At 41.0% G+C, this 22,080-nt stretch overlaps 1 long non-coding RNA gene across 1 annotated transcript; it reads right to left on the bottom strand.

Annotated features, from left to right (window-relative positions):
• Positions 1-13,628: 13,628 nt before the first annotated feature.
• LOC119745767 lies at positions 13,629-21,705 on the bottom strand. The gene is made up of 3 exons (XR_005273654.1): positions 21,449-21,705; positions 14,598-14,800; positions 13,629-13,777 (listed from the first exon to the last, which is right to left on the bottom strand). It is a non-coding gene; the product is annotated as an uncharacterized LOC119745767 (long non-coding RNA).
• Positions 21,706-22,080: the final 375 nt, after the last annotated feature.

Genomic DNA, 22,080 nt, shown 5'->3' with positions numbered 1-22,080 from the left:
ATGTCGACATTGACATGTACGGGATGTTGACATCTTAAAAGTAAAGGATGCCATACTAAAGGTAGAGTTTCGACATACTTAGATAGTTTGTCGCACTTCGGTGGTGATAAATCATCTCATTATTCGACAGATTCTGCCAGGTACATCTTCAAGTGAAGATTTGGGTTAAGTCGGTCAGTTTGGTTTCATAAATATGTAGCTTAATCTCTAAACACTTAAGGGTCTTGTAAGATACATGCATCGCTACAATCTAGCCATAGAGGTACTCTCATCCTACAGGAGAGGATTGAATTTCATTTCTTCGATTGTTCTGCACCCACACAGAGCGAATTACTTTTTTCGAGTCCCATCCCGTTATTCGATCTTTTTTGTCTAACCGATATCATTTTACACGAGCGTTGAAATGCCAGGCGACGTCAAATGCGTTCCGGCGCTGCCGCAGTGGGCATTCGCTGCATCCCGTACTACTGACGAATGGCTCATGTTTCATCCAAATATGCATCAAATCTAACATTCGTTCTCCTTTGGGTTATGTCGGTTTGTACCGAAAGTGCCGACAAAATGTTACATACCAACGTATAGAACAAAATCTGCAACAACAACAAAACTGTTACAACGCAAGTCAGTTCAATGTGAGTTCTTAAACAAAGACGCTGCTGAAATGAATAAACTTGGTGTGTTCCACACAATGTTATTATAACTAGAATGCCATAAACACATAGAAACACAGATACTGGAGTTTGTATCCTTGTGGAGTCATTTTTTTGTTCTCGTGTACAGAAGTTTTCGAGTCTGAAAGTGTAGTTTCAAAATGCTCCCATTTTTTTAACCAGAATTAATTTCCTGGGCTGAAATCGGACCTAATATCCCTTTCATAAAATACTTCAATTTGCGACTGATCAACACACCTTGGAAATTCCTAGTTTTTGAGTAAAATCCATATATCTATTTCGTGATAACCTTGTGGAGACGTATTCACCTATAGAAATTACTCAGTGAAGACGTATTCAATCTTTGTTTCACTATTATACCCATGTCTCCACAGGGTATCGTGCAACAGATCAATTTAATTTCATACCTTATGCCTTACACCAATACTAGCACTGGTGCAATGCAAGCACCGGAAGTGTGAATACTTCAGCATGGGGTATGGATATCTGATGACATAGGTTTGTGGGATGCCAAAGAAATCCAACCCAGACGTACAGGTGTTTGTTGCAGTCCTGTTGATTGAAACTGACTGTTTGTAATTTCATGAAATTGGATTCCCCGGCACCCGAATTATATTTCCGCTCTGAATTCGTATTTATTCCGGATTGCCACGGGCCAAACATGATTTCACAGACTAGCTCACAGTCTCTTTCTGTCTGTGAAGAAACATTGTTTACATAGTATACCAGCACGGCTGGGAGGGCCCCCCCCCTCCCAAAAGAAGTTTGTTAGTCTCGGCTTGCAATCGAAAAAAGGGGACACCGGAATCAACCAATTAATTGAGGAGGTTGGATCAAAAGAAGGCAAGTCTACGGGTCTGCAACGGATGGAATTTGTACCATCTGTCAGGAATAGCGGCCTTGCCTAATCAACTACTATTGATTTCCTGCGCGCTGAAACAATGTTTACCACTCTGCATCCGCGAAATACCTCAAAATACCATTCACGCACTGATTCTGACGGTGGGGCACGCGACTGAGTCCACTAATTAGGCCAGTACAATGTACATATTCGAAGATAGGAATGTTACAGCTATGCACCTATTACTAATGACTATCGTACACGTCAAACTATCAATTAATGAATCAAGGATTTTTACAAGAAATCCAGTACGCCATAATAGTGACATATGAACATGTTTACAAATTCTGTGTATTGAAGGGAAGGATATAATATCTCCACGAAACCACGCAGGGGACTTAAGTGGTATCACAAATACACAGTGGCCCTGTAGGGACATGAATCTAATCCCAATAATTCATAATCAAGGTGCTAACGTACGAGGGTTGGAGCGGTATACGACACTCGCCAAAGGCGATTAAGATGCACCGTACCTACTCGACACGTAAAGACACACAGCCTGAAATCCAATTTCCCTTTGAGAAATGGACCGAAAGAGTTATCATCTTTGATCTGTCGTTTCTTGACGTGATTGCTCCCTTGGGTATAAGCTAATTGGTATTTCATTCTTTGATGCGTTTCGCTTGAGCCTGTTGACTCCTGGACACGGACAATCATTGCGGCGATAAAAGATAATGGTCGGGGTTATCATGAAGGAGCATATCCACCTTATAAATTATTCAGTATTTAGGACCAGCCCGAGTCAGCAGTATCGATTCCTTGTCCACATCGCACCAGTGTCGACTCCATGTCCAATTGTAATGCATTAGTTTCGATTCAATGTCGGAGTCAGATGGGCCGGTGTCGATTTCATCTCCCAGTGAGATGCACTGGTGTCGATTTTTAGTTCAATTCAGAGGGACCAGTATTGGTTCTATACTCAACTCAAATGTACAAGTGTCGATCAAAATCCAATTAAGTCAGATGCACGATCAATTCCAAAGTATCGATTCCATATCAAAGTCAAATCCACCGGCGTCGATTGGCTGTGTGAGTCCGAGACATTGGTGTCGATTATGAGTCCAATGACAGTGTGGACTCTGACCCTTAGTCCGTTAGCTGAGTCAGTATCGAGTGTGTCACATGTGCCACACTTCAAACAAGAATATCAAAGGGCAAAAGACAGTACTCATGAGCTGTGGAACTCCAGACCATTACTTGAAGGTTACAAAAGGTTTTGCAGGCAAAAACTGTTGCAAACACATTGCAAGTGTCCTAATGTAGATGTTATGGGGAGCTGAAATAGAAAATGCCAAATGCGTGTAAAAAAACATTCAATGACAAGTAAATGTTACAAAACAGAGGATGTACTTCTTGGATTCCATTCAGAAACGGTAGATGGCGCTATAGCACAATTACGAAAAATTTCAACAGCCTTCAAATTCTAATTAACCTTTGAAATGGAGATTATCGAGAGTCCACAGAAAAAGTAGGCCTACTCTGCTGCACTTTTATAGTAGAGAAACAATGACGCAAAATGTCTATAATTACATCTAAAATATGTATTATATTCCAATAATTTTGAAGCAATTTCCGCTAATCCCAGGGCCATATTTCAGAATTTATAGTTAAAACGAAATGTCTATTTTTTGGTATAAATGAGCAATAATTACAAAAAAATGAATGACAATCATCCTTGAATTTGCAAATAAATGTGTTGATTATGAACCTCGGATTTCGTAACGCTTACTACTAACTGAATCAATACTCTAACGATATAGTGGAAAAAACAGCCCAAAAATATTCAGAAGGTTTGACGTGCGTCAAACAAGTTTGTTGCGAATGAGACTAATGAACTCCGCATCATTTCTATATTTGTGGAATGTCCGGTTGCCATGGTAACTTCGAGTACTGACGTCACGACGACGACCTTTAGGAAACTATTCAATAATTAACCTTAACGACCATTATTTTGTTACTTGTTGTTTTCTTTTTGTTCTTGTCTGATTTGTTTTGCAGGATCATTTTGTGAAATTGTGCGACCATTGTTTACTCAGTTGAAAAGAAATAGTGCGCTTTTTCATGTGTAGATTCCTTCAGCAGCACTTCGCTGATTTTCCAGATTTTGACAGTGTTTTTTTTGTTACGCTGTCACTGTGTATACTCCCTACCTAATGGAGTTCAATGATTAAACCTGAAAGTAGCCTCGTCGATCAAGAGCAATGATTACGTGAATTGGTTTGATCCTCATGTCAAAACTATTATTAAGTATGTCGGTGTAACCATCGCGTGCATTGCGCCTACGTGACAGAAATGTGATGAGGGCTCTGCGACCTTTCGCAGCACTCCGCGCGTACGACGTTTACGTCTAACTGAGGAAAAAAAAATGTTAGCGACTGAAACAAAAGATGGAAAACACTCCATGGTTAACTCGGAGCTTCCTTCGGGCTGTTATTCCGTTCTCAAGCATTCACGAGTCAGTTCGTGGTACGATCTCTCAGCAGTGGTCGATGAAATTTCAAAAAGTCATTTCACGAGTCAGTGAGGCCCCGAGGCCGGGCCGTGAATCCGCCTGGACTTGCGGGGGTCAACAGGAGATCTTAGGCATGGGCAGGGATAAAATTATGACCCGCGTATAAGCGTATAGAGAGCTTCGTTTCTCCAACTCACAATTCTCCAAATTGAAAGAGGGTGGTTAATGGCAATGTATTCATTAACGCGTGTTATTCCCTGTTATTTTAAACTGAGAAAACTTCCGTTCAGATGAGGAAGCCATTCGCCTGGGTAATGTATTAACATATATCTTTTCCATCAATTGCTTATGATAGCCGGAACTTAAAACTTCGGAGAATCGGGAGGAATTAAATTTGTTGGTGGCATTTTCAAAAATGTCGGTTTTTAGCTTATGGTTTCTTTGTTATTCAGCAGCATAGTGTAAGATCGGCTACATAGTGCAAAATACAAACAGGGCCCGCCAAATGTGCCAACGTCTAAAGGAAGGTGTTCAAAAACACATCATTCAGGTCATATTCCTTGTTTACAAAAACAGCGTCGTACGCCGTTAGTGCTAAATTATACACAGCTACGCTGATGTGACCACACTCAGTGTTATGTTAGATGCTTGCAAAAATACCACTATTCAAATCCAACTTTGCGCTTTGTAGAGGTGTCACTAAGCCAACTGTATATATAATGTGGCCAAACGCCACTACTTTTATTAAAGTGTTTAAAAAGCAACCTTATTATAGCAAAACTCAGTGTAATATATCATATCGGGCCGGGAAGTGTTATACAAAACATCACCGTTATGGCCAAACTCGGTTTTAGAAGTCAAAGGTACGCCGTTATGGTCAGACTCCGTGTTTTATAGAGATGTTCACAAAAGAAATTCCGTGAAAAAAGCAACGTCATTCATAGTAGCCAAACCCCGTGTTATGGAAGTGTTACACACCGTTTTGGCCAAACAACATCCATATAAACATGTTTATATGGATGTGTTAAAAATGCAACGCCATTATAGCCGTTATGGTAAGAATCCATATTTCATAGAGTCGTTGCAAGAGAAATTACGTTAAAATATTGGCCTAATCAGAGAAAGTTGTGTCCTTTCTATAACCAAACTCCATGACTAATGGCGCGCTGACCCGTATAGCAAACCACCTGTGTTCAATGCGACGCATCGTTAGCAAACCATCGATCGTGATGTAATCACTGACGCGGGTGACTGATTGCGGTTGATGAATCCCTGGGCGACATAACGGATGAAATAGTTCCGTCAGGTGGACAGCCAGAGTGCGATATAGCATTATAGAGCTACGGGTACAGCTGCTATAGCTCGATTTAAATGTCGAGTGTGGTCCCAGAGTACCACTTGCTACGTCTTGTGGAAAGAGATCAAAGCACAAAGAGCAACATATTTTTACTTAATTTAGTGTGATTCATTCTTTCGGAGACTGTTTTCGAGAATATCATAAAAATCCATCGTTTCCGATTTTCATAAGTTTAGATTCTACTATACCGAAAACTTCGTCATTTTTAAGACCTGTCTTGAAAATGCTTGGTCCTACAATGTTTACGTCGTGTCGCATCTAAATAGCTCAGTACAACTTCGTTTGTGATATGGGACAAAAGGGTATTGGATGTTTCTTAGCACATAAAAAAATAAAACAGCCAAGTGAATATCATAATGGTAGAATTGGAACAAGGGAGGGAGATTAATACACCATTGGAAACAAAAGGATAGAATATTCCAATCCAATAACGTAATGCATCTTGCCTGAAACATTGGTCCACTTAAAAAATGGCGAATAAATGTACACCAAAGAAGTTAAATGAGGTTGCCTTCAAAAGTTGTTGAAATGTCTTGCTGCTTACTTCTTTTAACATTATTCGTACGTTTCTGATACGAAACTCGCAGGTACCCATCAAATAGTGACTGTTAAAGTTGGGAGAAAAATTACTTGCATTAGGGTTTTTTTTTAAATAGCAAATCTCATAAGCTCTAGCAAACTATCTTGGCTGTCCTTCTGCCATTTAATATTTTTTCTGAAGTTAAAAAATAGCAATAATGTTTATTCTGCATACAGTAATTATCATCAATAGGCTGTCGATCTAAGGTGTAGAACTAAGAGCGGCAACTTTGTGGAACTCTTCGCCTGAGACATGCTTTCCTTCATCATATGATCTGCTCTCCTATACAACAGAAATATTCACTCTTTTCCTCTGAATCTGTGATTCTCTTCTTTACTTTTCATCCCTTTAGTTTGTCCCCACCACTCCTTTGTAGTCTTTACCCTTGAGCTTATTTGCCAATAAAAATTCAACATTCCAAGAATGTGAACAAAAGAAACCTACTTACGTTAATACGGCAAGCCGAAAGCACGCTACTCGGAACGTCCGTCCGTAACTTAACTTTCTGTTATGCCAAGCACTAAGACAGGTACAAAGCTGCGTATGGTCTCAGCTTGAGAGAGGACCACGAAGATGACCTGTAAGTCTGTGAGGAGCGTCTCACCAGCGACCATCCATCGGGCTGTCTCCCGCGGCACCGCGCACGTCTGCCATTTTATCGGCTTCCCCTCGAGTCTGACCGACTTCGCGAGTCATTAATCGGCACAGAATTGATGCGTCCACAAACTCGGGAGCAATAGTTTCAAGAAATCGTGGAATGATTTTGGCATGTGGATGTTTTGCAGGGGCTTCGTGTATTAAGTCTGTTTCCTCCACTGAACCGTATCGCCTCGCGGGATGAAGGGGGGGGGGGGGAATCCTGTCAGTAGATATTGCTGGTTTTGGGTTTCCAATTTGCCTTAATGGTGACTCCCGTTACCCGCCATAAGTAAAAGCGCGCGCTCTGCGGCGAAACTTTCGCGCCATGTAACTGATTTACCGGTGCTTAACTAACGGTCTGTGGCGGCCGGGGGTCGCTAGGTGCCGGTCGATCGTTTATTCTTTCCGGAAGGGTAACTGAGAGGGAAACGTGTTTGGTCAAAGTCAAATTTAAGGCTTAAATGTCGATGTCTAGTGCATTTAATAACCTAACCTTAGGTTTTGGAGACAGGTTGACACTGAAAAAGGTTGAGATAATGTTGGGAAATGTCATTCTACCTGACGACTATTGTGTTAACATTTATCCCAATTGTAGGTTAATTTGAGTACACTGTACACACTCCAGAGAGGAGTGTACCCTGCGAAGGAGTTGGCAATCAATATTTTGACCAACCAAGATCGATAAGTTGGGTAATTTTTAAATGCTCAGTTTGCTTTTAAAGGTATAGTTTAGATGGACATAACATTAACAAATGTTGACTAATTTAACTAATCGGAAAGAAGTACATTGTACTTAAAGAAATTGGGATTTAATTGTATTTAGTTCTGGTTATGTGGGCTTAACTATTTGTAGTTTTTGTTTTGATTTTGTTTTTAGATGTAGAGATTCCAGTTGGCGGTCGATGAAAGCGTACGATTATAGCAGGCTATGCAGGTTTGAAGAATAAGTCGAAGTTAAGCATAATTTAACCAGAAATGAAGGTCTTTCTAACACTGGGTCGGTGGGATTCCAAAAGGACAAATTGGTCACTTTTATGTTTACTCGTGGACCCACACGGGATTCGCCGGATAGGTCCTATTGCTTACCATATTTAGGATTGAGACCATGGTACCAGACTAAGGTGCAGAGGCAAATGAAGGTTAATTTAAATACGAAACTGTTCCATTCCAATGTAACGACTGACGATCTTTTCGTGCTGTTTGTGTCTTTACAACAATGAGGTAGGCTAAGCAATGCCATTACAAAAAGAAACCAAATGCGCATAAATAACAAGACAAGTTCGGGCAACATAAATGCTATATATCTAGATCTGGAGTCCCAAGGCAAAAGTTACACTCCAAGATCATCTTCGGACTTGACATACTTTCTTTATACCTCGTGGCTTGATTTCCACGGCAGCAAGATTCCATCTGACTAGAATTCCTTCCGAGTGTTATCGCACCCTGAAGTTCGACTAAGTGGTCAAGTTTTTATAACGCATTGCCCTTGGTTAAACAAAAAAACGGCCTTTCTTACTTAAAAATCCCTAAACAGAATACTAGTACACGTATATCACTGGCAGATGTACCAACAGACAAAGGTATTGAGTGCAAGTGCAAAATCCCGTGCTGTTAGGCTAAAAGGATTTAATGACGAGGAGTTAAAAAGGATTGGTTTGGTACAATTTTTTGAAGTAAACGGCATTTCGTTGGAGCGATGAAACTTTTGAATTATGTGATTGTAACAAAGAACTGTTCTATTGCTAGAAGGCGAAATTGTGAAATGTCATATTGAATGGGGCGATAAGACATTCTTATCGACTTTTGGTGAAGAACACAAAGTCAATATGACAGGTCAACATGGGGCTTTTTATCCATATGCAGTCTGAAACATTATATGCAAGAACATAGTTCCATGACTTATTAAGCTGTTCTTGTAGTTAAATACTTTAAAATATGCACCTTTAAGATGACGTCTTATGACCAATTGATAGTCTTCAGATGTCACCCCACTTTTTGTCTGTAGCAGTCCACGCCCTTGTCTATATACCGAGTTCCAACCCAATCGGACTTATAGCTCTTCAGATGTCAAATCTTAAAATATACACCTTTAAAATGACGTCACAAGACCATTGATGACGTCATCATGACATCACTTGTCTAGCGCCAACTTAACTTTGCAGGATTTGCCTGTGCCTAGTTTAGATTCAATCTAATCGCATTTAATGTCAAAAATCAAGTGATGACGTCATCATGACGTCATTTCGGATTTTGCATATTAGTAACAGTATCTACGTACCCACCAAGTTTAATGACAATCGGATCTACCCTTATATGTGTTTTGAAAAATCGTATTTTTCGGGAAGATCCTTGGGAGTCTCGAGTGTTTTTGAGTTGGCAGCAACGATAACCTGATTTGCCTGATGTTGTGGATATAGATAACAGGGAAGTTAGTGTGTTTCTTCTGACTCACTCAAGTTCTGAGTGTCACGAGTGCGTCAGTTTATTGCCCCAGTTGTTCCCCACCCGACATGTTAATGGCCCATCAAGGGTCCTTTTCCCGCCCACTTAACGACCGCCTTAAACCAATCAAAATGGCATCTCGCTGGATTTACGGAGGCAGCGCGCCTGTCTTAATAGAGACCCCGAAGTGGCCACTGAAGTCATCTGAAATACCCCGCCTCCCTCGCAGAAGGCCGAGAACGGAACGACAGGATATAAATCCCCCAGCCGATACTCGTTATTGCACGGGTCGGCTTTCATGCTTGGCTCACCGGTCGGATGTGACGTTAGTCCCGGTCCCCGAAGACCACTGCAATCTCCGTCTAAAAGCGTCCGTTAGTGGAAAGATCAGGATTCTTGGTAGACTTAATTCACGGATAAGGCCTTAGTCCAGTTTTGCTTTGGATGAACCCTCACATTTTGTATTACCAATGTAGATTGACGTTAGTCTCTTTTTTAGGTACGGTCGTATCCGTAACGGGTTTTTAGAGCTCGTCTATTGTCAGCATGTTCCCGCATAATTAGCTCTGGATTTAGACAGGGCCCAAGATGCAAATGGTGCTGTTACAGTGCGCCCTCTGTTGACGTCAATCAGAAGGGCTCTGTTCATTGTCACGTATAATGTACAAACTACAATATCTTAATTGAAAACGACGTCCGATAGTTTCCCCAATTCAATGGTCGGTACAGTAACACACACCATAAATTGTTACAGAATTACTATTCTGATATTTACAGACATTTTGCCGCTTGACAAGCGAAACATTACCCCTCCATACCGTTGATACAGAGACATCCAACAACCTAAAATACATGACAAAAAATGCAAAATGCGATACTCAACTTTTGGCCAATTGCATATATCTTTGAGTTATAAAAGAAAGTCTCATTAACTATCCGAGACAACACGGGGACAAGTTTCTCCGCAAATGTCCCGTTTTATTGCGGGAAGATTCCGGGGAAGTTGTTCAGAATCCTGCGCCTAACACCTGATAACATTGCGCCTGCATACTAATTCGGCGACAGCCATTTTCAGCGGTGGCACCAGGCTCGAGTGAGTCGCGCTCAGGTAGTAGTTACGCACGCACTCCGGGATCCTTCGACTAATAGGGTGATACCTAGATGCGCGCGCGCCCTGTCTGTAAGACGCGGGCGGTATGCGGGTGGGCGTGGCAACACGGCAAGAATGGCTTCTAATTTTGTTCGGCGAATTCCAGTATACACCTCATGCGTTAAGGCGGATCAGTGGCAATGGTTGCGTATGACTTGGATAGGCGTGAGTAAACATTTTGTGCATTTATCGCTACATGAATAAAAAAAAAATAAAAAGAGCACTCTGCGCGGCATACCAGCAAAAAGGTCTATTACATGTTAAAAAAAAAAAGTGTCCACAGCTTGATATTTGAGAGGTGATTACTTAGGTAAGCTGTCAAGATGGCATCAGGTTGTTAGAAATGACGAGTGATATAACCCAGAGAGATTCTGATCTAACTGACAATAATCTTATGAGATTAACACATAGATCCATGCTCTGTGGTCCGACGGCATTTCCTTGCTTCCTTTTTTTTTAAGGCGTGTCATTTCTATCCAAATTGTCAAAAATAGAAGAAGAAGAATATTCAATGTCTTACTGTTGGCTGAATATTTCTTTACTACAAGCGCATGGTAGTTTCTCTTTCAACTAATAATTGATATTTTTCATAACTGAGCAACATGGTACTCCATTATTCTCACGTTTCACTTGTTTGGGATATTATATCTATTCTTTCATTTTGATTTGTAATTGTCATTGATGTACTAATTTAGTATTCCATTCACATTTTTTTATATTCCATTGTCCCTCCAAGGGTAATTTTGATATGGCTATTTCTTGATATCGAAGATATCATAAAATACCACTGTTTTAAACAGGGTCAACTTCCAAAATTATGTGGTACCGTTGCGAAGGACACCTTTCGGTGAGATTACAGTTGCATACCCAGTGCTCGTAAAAATGGATTTTTGTTTCTTCACGAGTTTTCAATACTAAAAGTACAACATGCACTGTGTATCCTGCAGATCCAAATTCAAACTTAGTTACGTGTCAACCAATACAGGTTTTCCTGTTTGGCCCCTTTGTCATTGCTATTTTTTTCAGTGTAGAAACGTGACTTTATATTTTTGTCAAGAGATTTGGCCACGAACGCAATTGATCAAATTTCTTCATCAGGCGCGCAAACTTGTTTTGTTAACGAAAAAAATCTACTTTATTTTGGCATTAGCAACCCTGTGTGAAAAAAAGACTTTCATTTTGAGAACAAAGGAGCAGGCAATAACTCGAATTTTGTTGAAAAGAAAATTTTCAATAACTTAACGTAGTCGGATTGTTTTTCGCTCGATGTCTCATTCAAAAGTGAATCACTGTTATATAAGTAAGAAAATAACAATTGGGTAACTAGAGATTGTGGTTGTGAACAACCACAGAGCTGTTCCCAAATTTTGAATGTCTATTGGACAGTACAACATGATTTAATGATTTTTTTTTTAAATTAAAACTATTAAAATGTAAAATATAATGTGTAATAATTGCACTTCCGGTAAAACCGGAAGTAAGGGTCACATTACCTTGACATTCCGAGAGGTGCATTTCAGACCAATATGAGGAAATGTGCAAAAAAATGGAATCCTAACTTATCGTATTGTTGAGGTGTGGTGGCCACAAAATATCCTCATTAAATAATCATAACATCATAACATGAGAATAAGCTGCACAGTAATAATATTGCAATGTATTAATCTTTGAATGTTGCCTCAGACTATGATTGAGTATCAATCCAATCAGATTGATAATTCTCGACATATGATAATTAGGTCTAAAATGTTCACTTCCGGTGACACCGGAAGTTAAGGTCACATGAGCTTTACATATCAATTTACATCTATAACACCTCCCTGTCTACATACCTACCAAGTTTGAGATAAAAAAATAAAAGGAACAAAAACGTTAACGAAAACGAAAGCTGTTCCCAATTGAAATTGGGAGCAGCTAAAAAATATATTTTTCGAGGTAAAACTCTACAACTCCTTTAACATGAAAACAAATGCACAAAGGTAAAAATCTATCAATGGAATTTTTGGACACCCCTTATCAACAGTTTAATATATCGTACATCACTACAGATTTTATTTAAGAAATCACCCTGAGCGATTTACAATTGAGAAAAAGCGTTATACATCTTTATGGGATTTGACAGCTTAATGAACAAACAGCATTGCACGGGTTGTCGTCTTCTTCTTAAAATTTCTTTCCCCAAATCCCTATATTTCACGATGTACGCATTGTTTCAACCACCCTATTGATTGAAAGAAGATATCCTTGAGAGGCAATACAAACCATTAGGGGCCTAACAAAACACTTAAGAAACGTAAGGCAAATGAAATGTAAAGAATTTTAGGGGGAAAAAAATACCTAGTTTTTTTTTCTTTCGGAGATAAGTGCGAAGGAACTTTGTATAGGGCTCACTGAAACGGGGTCGGTAGGGGATTAAATTTAAGATAAAAAAAAGAAAGAATAATACTAGCCAGTGGTCATTTAGGGTTAGGTTTGGAGCTTTTTAGTAAAACGCGCCCGGAGATAATGTTGTAAATATTAAGCCGGATGTGCCTGTCGTCTGGTTTGTGATGTCGCAGCTGAAATCGCACCTGCTAGGACGGAGGCAGGTGGATTATAAAAGATCAAAATAATGCAAGCCTTTAGGATATTCAAATCCTTGGGGGGTTAGTTCCGATCGGCTTACATTTTGTTCACCTGTTGGCTATTCCTGCAAAACTTTTACTGATAGGACTTTATGCGTTGCAGGAATCTCAGACTCTGTTCTTCGTTATTTCAATCTAGTCACAATGAATGCACAAACGGTTTACTGAGGACGCCTATACATGCAATACAAACCCATTGCCCTCTAACTGCGCCTTAAAGGGGCACTAGATCCAAAAATCCCCACGAATTTCATGTTTTGGGTTGCTTACTTATCCTATTTCAAACATCTGGTTGAAAGGAAACCAACCTAATGTCTTACTGTTCCGGAGAAAAGACCAAACAAAAAAAACGGTTCCTTACATCGGACACGACGGAGTACGAATACGTTTTTCCTGTCGTTTTCAGTCAATGTAGCCCCTACGATATACACGTTGTGTGTGTGTCAATACAGCACCGTGCTGGCGAACAGCGGTGACCAATCACCAATGCACAAAATGTGATTTCTTACACGTCCGCAAAAGGCGTTATACATTTGTAGTTTATATGCCTGATTTGCAATTGCACACAGCCAAATCTAAACACAACGTGACGTTAGTTGACAACTTTTTCTCTACGGAATGCTCTTCTTTAATGTAGCGGAACGTATTAAGTGACTGCAGAATTTGTTGGGATCTTTTCTGGCGTAATGATGTGTGCAGTACTAGCCTACATCTTCATCGACTATTCACACATGAATAAAAAAACTTTGCACATAAAAGTTGTACGTTGTATATTGATCGGAAGGGGGCGTGAAAACCACGACACGACTTACCTGTTATACCCGACGGTGGTATCCTTTAGAATGTGTGCTTGTTCTTGGTATAACTTCTGTTCCTGGTAGCATGTCTGATAACTACAAACCCCCGGGACGTAGTACTGACGCCGATTACATCGCTAGAGCTCTCCGGGGAGTACAGATTGCTACAAAGACAAACCATCAATACAAGATGATATCCTGGTGAAAGAAGAACCACCCCCAAAAAACCATGACAATCAGCACGGGCAAAGTCTAAGTGAGCAAATTGACGAAAATCGACTCCCTCCGGTCGCAAGGCCGGCACAATAATGTGATCAAAATGCCGCCACTGCTCTGTGTAAACTAAAACAAAATGTACCGCTATCATTATTTGGGGCTTTCAGGAAACGTTTCCATAACGAGAATCGTGAGTCTCTCATCGTATAACATTTTGAATTGAGTTAAGGATAAAAAAAATTGGAGTAGTTTTGTCCCCTTGGAACATTGGTTTATATATTAAAAAAAATTGCCATTTGTTGTCCACCGTGTTTAGTTCCATACATCTTGTGTGTTGCCGCTTTCAGAATGCAAGCTGTTTCCAAGGGTTTTTTTTCTAATTGATACAGTCATCGACATTACATCTGGACTTTGAACGTAGGAAAGCATGGTTTCCATGACAACTGCTTTAATCACACCTTTTCTTCACCATAAAATAAATTTGGTTAATTTACTAAAATGTGAAGTTCAATTAACCTAATAGAACACCCATGCAGTTGACACAAATTACTCAAGTGAGATATAAATTACCAGCTGTACTCCGTTATCATCAACACGTTCCAGCAATAGCAACAAAAATTAACTTCAGTTTCAATCATTCCTTCTCTGATGGTCACAATAGACGTTTGGATATTTTCTAGCTAAGCAACTGGATGAAAATGCTCTAGCTTACTGTGTTTTCTGCTTGAAATTATTACAACTATTTTAAAACAAAGAAGTGAGTCTTACCTCGTATAGGCTTCTTATGAAGGTACTTTTGGTATAAGCACTAGGTGATGTAGAACAACAAGTAGTAGCTGATTATCGTCACAAAACAGTTAAGCATTCCGCCAAAAGCTTGGATCGGTATTTTCAGTCAAGTCCCATCTTCCCTCACATAGCCGTAAGTGGAAGGGACTGTCGCAATCGCGTTGAGGGCAGCTGGTTTTGTTCTGAGGGTTGGAGGGAAAAGAAAAGAGGAAAAAAAATAAGTTACAATTTCAAGTGCCCGGAGTGTCTCTCATTCAATTACGACGGAAGTCGCAGCGGGACGGATTTACAGCCACTCGTGGGACACCTGAGTCGATTCATCCCGTCGCCAGGGTATGGCTGGACACGCTGAACCACGCCAAGTCCGCGGACGAGCGACTGGAGTCAAATGTCACAAGTTGTTTCTTGTTTCACTTGTGATTCGGAGCGCCGGCCCACCCCCTGCCCTAATTCCAAAGCAATTGAAACCGGGAAAATAAGGAAGGCGAGAGGCTGGCTCCCTCTCGCAGCGGGTCAATTAGAAGATTGGAGATTAAGCGAGCTGACAGATTTGATTCTCAGGCAAAGAAGATGCTCCACCGTTAAAAGCAGCTATAAATATGAATATCGTTTAGGACAGTGGAAAATAGCGGATTTAAGAAAATCAAAATAAATAGAACCTTAAACGGCTGTAAATGGCGTCGTCCGCCTCGCTCGCAATTGGGTTTTGATTTTGGGATAAATTCTCCAATTATGTGCAGCTTAAGCGGCCATTTAGAAGGATATTATATTACCGGAACGGGAGTGATACAAAGCTTCCATTCGGTGCGGATAATATGTATTTATTTGGTCTAATTATATTGAATCAACGTCGCGGTGATTTGATTAGTGATGCTATTGGGCCAAAAAAAAAAAAGCAGCAGCGAGCCGGACAGAATGTTGAACTCCGCACCCTGTTGAAAAGGAGACGTTACTTCCTTAGTTTGTCTCCGAGCGTCATGGCCGCCGTTTGGTTTTGCGTCTTGATGATAAGGATGTGTTCGACTGAATCATCCATTAACTTCTTCGGTGTTTGATTTAGAAGCGGAATGGACTCTCCGGTGGGACCCGGGCACTTTGATGGCGAGCAAATCAACAGAACGGCAACTCAAGGGAAACAAGAACTCGTCACGACTTGACACGAAACTAATTCACAACCATTTTCAACCTCATTAAACTAACCATTCGTTTAATGATGTTATTTTGTTTCCTTTTGTAGGGGTTGTTATTGCACTGCGTATAGTGTGTAATCTGTGGGTGATACTAATAACATTTTGTGTAAAAAAAAAGTGAATTTACTTTTTAATTGGTCATAAGTGCTCGTTTATTTTGATCTCAAGAAACGAGATTGTAGATTCGGACGTTATTTCTCAGAATACGTAGTACTCAACATTGCAGATGGCAATGTCCACATTTATGGCAACGCATTGAGAACTCGACTGTCTGATTTAGTTAACAGAGGGCGCCCTAGGGTAAACACTCGCCAGACTGTTTACGCGCAGTGTTTTTTATTGGGTTTTATTTTTAAATAGGATACAGAAACCCTAACAAGTCCAAGGTGATTGAATTTGTTTGTTTGTGAAGTGGAGCGGGTGAGTTGTTTAGACACACCCGAAGTGGGTCAACTGGCTTCAGCCCAGGCCTCGGTATGAGACATACCGATAGGCCCGCTGCAGGTAACTAGAGAGGAATCAATGACGATAATAACGGAGCGCTCCGGAAGGCAGGAATTGGGTTAGAAGAGCAGTGACGGAGGTCCGTGGATGCATGGAAGAAGCGGGAACAGGCCCGGGTTTCCTACGGGCTGTTTGGCGTCTGTCTCGGGTCACGCTATCGATCCGTTGTCTCCGCTTGCCAGAGTCCTACCTCTGCGTAATGCAATAGCGCGTATCACGCTCGCTAAACGCTGCAACGGTACACCGCAAAGTCGCGCGCCCACTCACAAAAATATTGAGCTTTTCCTGTCCCACTACAAGAGTGCAGCATGCACTGTGTTACCGCGATCATTTTTCTCGCGGAAAAGTGAGAATTAATTTCTAGAGAGGGATATTAAGGTAAAAAAAAAACCTGGCTGGGTGAAAAGGGCTAGGGAGGGTGAAGTCTCAACGGCGATGTGTTTATGTGTGTTGGTTTGTAGTTCAAGTGCCGGTGGATGCTCCACGAGGGAAGGCCACACTCGATTGCTTGTCCATTAATTGTTGCCCAAGGCAACAGTTTGCATTTAGATGAGTAGCCTTGTTTCAAGACGCGGTATACTGTCTGTCATTGATAGATCCTGGAGAACACACGCTCCCCCGCAGCCGGCCATCATTCGCTTAATCGGGCTTTGAAGCCGTCGGCAATGTTCGTGCAAATTCCATCTTCGCTTCGAGACACTTTCTTTTAGATTTTTATTTTACTGTGAGTTTGAAGGTGCAGTGTACTCATGTAAAAATGTAGTTGCAAACAACGCAACGATAATGCCTGAATATCCCTAAGCCATAAATCTATTTCCATCACATATATATAATACATTTATATTGCTCGATTTTCCTTGAAGGATGGAATACAGTCATCTAGGTAACATTTTTTTTCTTCAGAAAGACATAGCAATCCCCAAAAGACAAAACAACTTTACCATCTTGGAATAAGCTTTCATTTTTATTTCAATTTGTCATTTTTAAATTATAACTAAAAAGTCGCATGATCATCCGGTATCGAAAGTTTTCGACATTCTTTCCCAATGACAAAACACGGTACGCGTGGGACTAGGAGATTTGTTTTCTTCATAATTTTAGAAATGTGGCTGCCAGTGGCGTAGCCACGGGGAGGGGGGCGTGGGGGGGCGACAGCCCCCCCCCCATGAAACCTTGTCGCCCCCCCCCCCAGTCGCCCCCCCCCACTGAGATTTTGAGTTTCTAACAAAATTATCATTGATCTACATGACGCCCCCCATGAAATGTTCCAGCCCCCCCCCCACACTGAAAAAACTGGTGGCTGCAATTGACACAACCAGCAAAGTTAGTACAATATACAGGAATGACATATTTAGTTGCAGCCCAACTCATATAAGATCGATGTAATTTTAATGTGCATGTTCCGCTAAAGAAATAGTATGAGTCGAGTCCCGCGTGAGTTTTCTTCGTAGATAGAAATGTTACACTTTGATCGTTTCGTCTGTCTAACCATGCAGAAGCCATCGGCATTCGTCATTCAAATATTCGTCATGTAAACGTTAACTTTGCAAACTATATATATATATATGAAAAACAACGAAATGACACACACACAAAATATAAAATATCTTGTCAGGTAAGAAATTAACCAGCAAAAGAACATCTACAACTTGAGACTTTGGACGTTTGGTGGCGGCAGAGACCATTTTGGTAATACGTAACGGTGCGCATGCGCCCGACTAAATATTAATGCAATTGAAACAACATGATGAAAAGACTTCCGATGAGTGATTTCAGTTTGCTCTGTTTGCGGCTTGTTTGATTTGCACAGTTGTGTTTGTGTTTGTGTCACTGCCAACTTGGCTGGACACTGTTCAATTGGAGATAATAAAGATTAATCTTCCAAACTAGCTTGAATAAGGTTTACGCTATGGAGTGAGTTATGAGTGCGTTTCGGTACGAAATTAGAAACACGAATTCTTGGACATCGGAGACTGGTTCACGGTATGGCGCCGAAGGGCCGTGACAAGACTGAGCGAGGTGTAGGCGGGGTATAAGCAAGGCGTGAGACGTCAAGTTAAAATGATGCGTGCCAGCGGTCTGGAGCAATGCTCTCTTGGGGAAGGTTACATTGAAAGCTTTGAAATTAAAACTGGTCGTTTAATTGTTTTCTTGTTAATTAAAAGATGCACCCCTTTTTTCTGATGAGAATGCCAAATGCATGTGCAAATGTAGTTTGAGATGGCGTCTACCAGAGCAGAACAAAGTAATCAGGCAAGTAAAGAGAGAGGTGTCTGTTGACATTGCGTTTAAACTTAGATAAATTATATAGAAGGGGGAACCAGGATTCTGGCAGTGAGTTCCAAAGTGGTTAGGCAGCACGAGGGAAGAAACTTGAAAAATAATTTGCTGCACCGGCCTTTCGAAGAAAAACAGTGTATATAGGTGAATGATGACATTAAATGGTTTAGCCAGATTAATCATTTAAACGTCAAATTTCGTACAACAGAGTTACCTTCGTGACCCCTCCTTACCCCTTGAAGCGTGGCCCACACACTGCAACGCGTGGATCCAAACAACAGATTCAGTGTGGCGAGTCAAGTGCGAGGAATAGCTGAGATATCTCACATTAAAGGGAATTACGTCTGAAATCCCCGAAATTTCATGTTCTGAATTGTTTAATTATACTATTTCAAAGGTCTGGTTGAAAGGAAACAAAGTTCTAATGTCTTACTGTTCCCGAGAAAAGACGGGGAAAAACGGTTGTTTTCTTCGGACGCGACGGACATTTTGTGGCATACCCATACGTAATTCAAGTCGTGTATAATAAATGCAGCGTACCCGTTGAGTGTGTGGTACGTACACACACATTACAAATACACAAATATTGTTTCGTACGCGTCCGCAGTGTGCAATGATCACTGTGCGGCTGGATCCCAACAAGCGCTGAACAGCTCGTTTTTTTTCGGGGACAAAATTGTGACCCCCGAAATTCGTTTTTGCATGATTCTCGCAAGACTAACACAAACACGCCCAGTTTTTAAAGGATGGTTTTGTGGATGTTTATATACTACTTTTATATACTCTTTCTATTTAATATCATTTCGTTTGAACGCGTTTTGTACCTAAATTGGGCGCATTCAAGGCCGTAAATCCCTTTAAGGACGGCTGTCTGCCGGCTCTCGTCCCTTGAAAGTCTTCTTGACTCGCACGCTGATATCTTGAGCCGCTCGTTGTCATTTGAAGTGTCGTCTCGAGTTCGGAATCGAGACTAGATTTGGCCAACTTGAGGTGCAATACAGCATGAGCCTACTCGAAATATGCGGAGTTGTTGTTTAAACCGTTGACCTCGACACAGATTTAGCCTTTAGAGATTTCAGCCTCTTACTTTGGAAAATCCGGCTCAATTGATGGGTGTATGTTTCTGTGTCGGATGCCAAATTTATCAGAGGCCAAAACGAGAGTATTTTCATATGATTCGGACATAAAAGGGCTTCTAAATAATTCGTAACAAATAAAGTCAAAATTGAGACAAGGCCGGGGTTTAGAAAAAAAAACCTGCAGAGAGTTTGAAAAATTTGACCAGATTTTTTTTTTTGACTGAGCTTTGGGTGATCCTGCTCAAAGTTGGTCCATGTTATGCGTCATGTTATAATGATCAAAAGACTAGACTATTTCCAATTTGTTTTAAGCATGAACCGCTTTTAAACAGTCTGAATCCGGGTTTTGTAAACGCAAAGGAAGCCCGATGTTACGCAAAAAGTCGTCTGGTTGACAAACTATGGGACAACTGGATGCACGATCCGCTGAATTTTTGTCCCATTTGTTTTTGGAGCAAATTCCTCTCTGCTTGCGATAATAAAATGCCCGAATACCCTCAAATGCTTCAAATTGATGATCCTGATTTAAAACACGTTTCAGAATCGGTTTTTTTTTATCCAACAGGTCACAAAATGTGCTCTTTTCATTGGTCGAATCACAAGGCCAATAGTGACGGCGCCAATAAGGTGTAATGTATCAGTGTGCATACCAAGTAGAAAGGAAACTGGATTATATGATGACTCGCCTCGTTGGTCCCCTATAATACCCCAAGGCAGGTTGTGAAAAACAGCGTACCGCGGGGACCAGCCCATTGTCATTTTTTCCCTTTCTTACAATCGAATCATCCGACTCCATGAAACGAAACTCGTCGGATATCATCTGGGAATCCTCAATGGCCGACTCATCCGCATTTGTAGTTCTTTTTTTCCACCTGTGATCCGAAAAACAATTCTGGACTTGTATAACTTGATCCGATCCCCGGCCGCAGCCCAAGCATTCAAATTGCGAATAATCTTTGTTTTTCCCCCATAGTGATCGCTGCATCATGAAAATTCATCGCATCCGATGTTTTTTAGGCCGGCAGCTTTGTCAACTGAAAAAAAGTGCGACCCGAATACATTATTTTACCAACCTCAACTGTTTGGCAGGTGATGTTTAATATGCATGACATCAAACTAGCTCCTTTCACCTCTTGTGAATGACAATGTCTCAAAAAATAATAAATTCCACCGAGAGCTTTGATTTCTACCTCAAAGAAAGTATTTCCACTTCATGATTAAGTCCTATAGACTAGGAAACGGTGCATCTAAGGTATCATCAACAAATGGTATTGCAAATGTGTGCTCTAAAAAAAAGGACAGCGCCCTCTATGAAATAATTATCCTCATCAACATGCATGAGCAACCTTCGACCAACTAGCGATCATACACAGTTTGTTTTATAAAGTCTTATACGTTTCTGAAATTGTCACTATGGCGTTGAAAATGGAAATGTATTGAAAACTTCTAGGTGGTGTATATTGAGTGTTCTATTGAGAAAAAGTGAAAGACCCAGGCGTGCCTAGAGGGCGCTGTTTTTAGAAAGTTACAAAACTACCCCTTTAATCATTTGAAGTGACATGTACACAAAACTGTCACAAAAACAAAGCTCAAAATGATTTCATCTTAAGTCACCCAGGAGCACTTTAGCCTTCCCCAACTATTGTGGCTTCACACCTTTCCCTATCAATAATTGCCTGCCCTCCCCTTGGCCCATGAACTGACCGCCCCGAGCCTATCCATTATACGAACACGAATTTCCATTAATTTAGCTTGGAACACGGCCGGCTCTGCTTACCGTGTCAGTGTACCGGTGTCCCGCCCGGGGGAGGCGCGTAGGTCACGGACCGACGAACGCTCAGGGCACGGTGAGTACGCCACACTGAAAACGGTCCGTAAAACAAGACTCGTAGTAACTTCTTTAGTAGCCACACGGGCGGAATACTAATCCGCAATGTCTGCACTCAAGCCTGTTTTCCTTCAATGTAAAATACAAACCACAACTTTGTAATTCGTAACGTTGCATGTGTATTCAGTGCACGTTTCGGTATACATTGCACACCGGTGAACAAAAAGGGAAGGCTTTGTGGGGCTACGCTTGCGATCGCGCGCACCTGCCGCATTCTTAGGTCGAGACGCGCGCGCATTCTTGTAATCTTATTGGTTGAAGGAGCGTTCAGCGAGCGACGACCACCTGCACGCTAGCATGGCTCCACCTCTTCAGAGGTCGTGACCTGGACATGTGCTAGTGGAACAAGTTCAAAATACAAAGTGTTGTTTTGGGTGACATCTAAAGCACACACAAAAAAGTTACCTGTAAATATCACCAACCAAAATACAAAATATACTGTACAGCGAAATACCGATTTTACATTGGTTTTCATATGCATGTCTTCAGAAATGGCACTGAACTTTCAAACCACCCACCAA

The sequence above is a fragment of the Patiria miniata genome, unplaced genomic scaffold (genome assembly GCF_015706575.1).
Source record: "Patiria miniata isolate m_02_andy unplaced genomic scaffold, ASM1570657v1 HiC_scaffold_7, whole genome shotgun sequence".
Lineage (NCBI taxonomy): Eukaryota > Metazoa > Echinodermata > Asteroidea > Valvatida > Asterinidae > Patiria > Patiria miniata.
The sequence above is the reverse complement of the archived record's forward strand: the minus strand, read 5'-3'. Positions and strand labels throughout refer to the sequence as shown.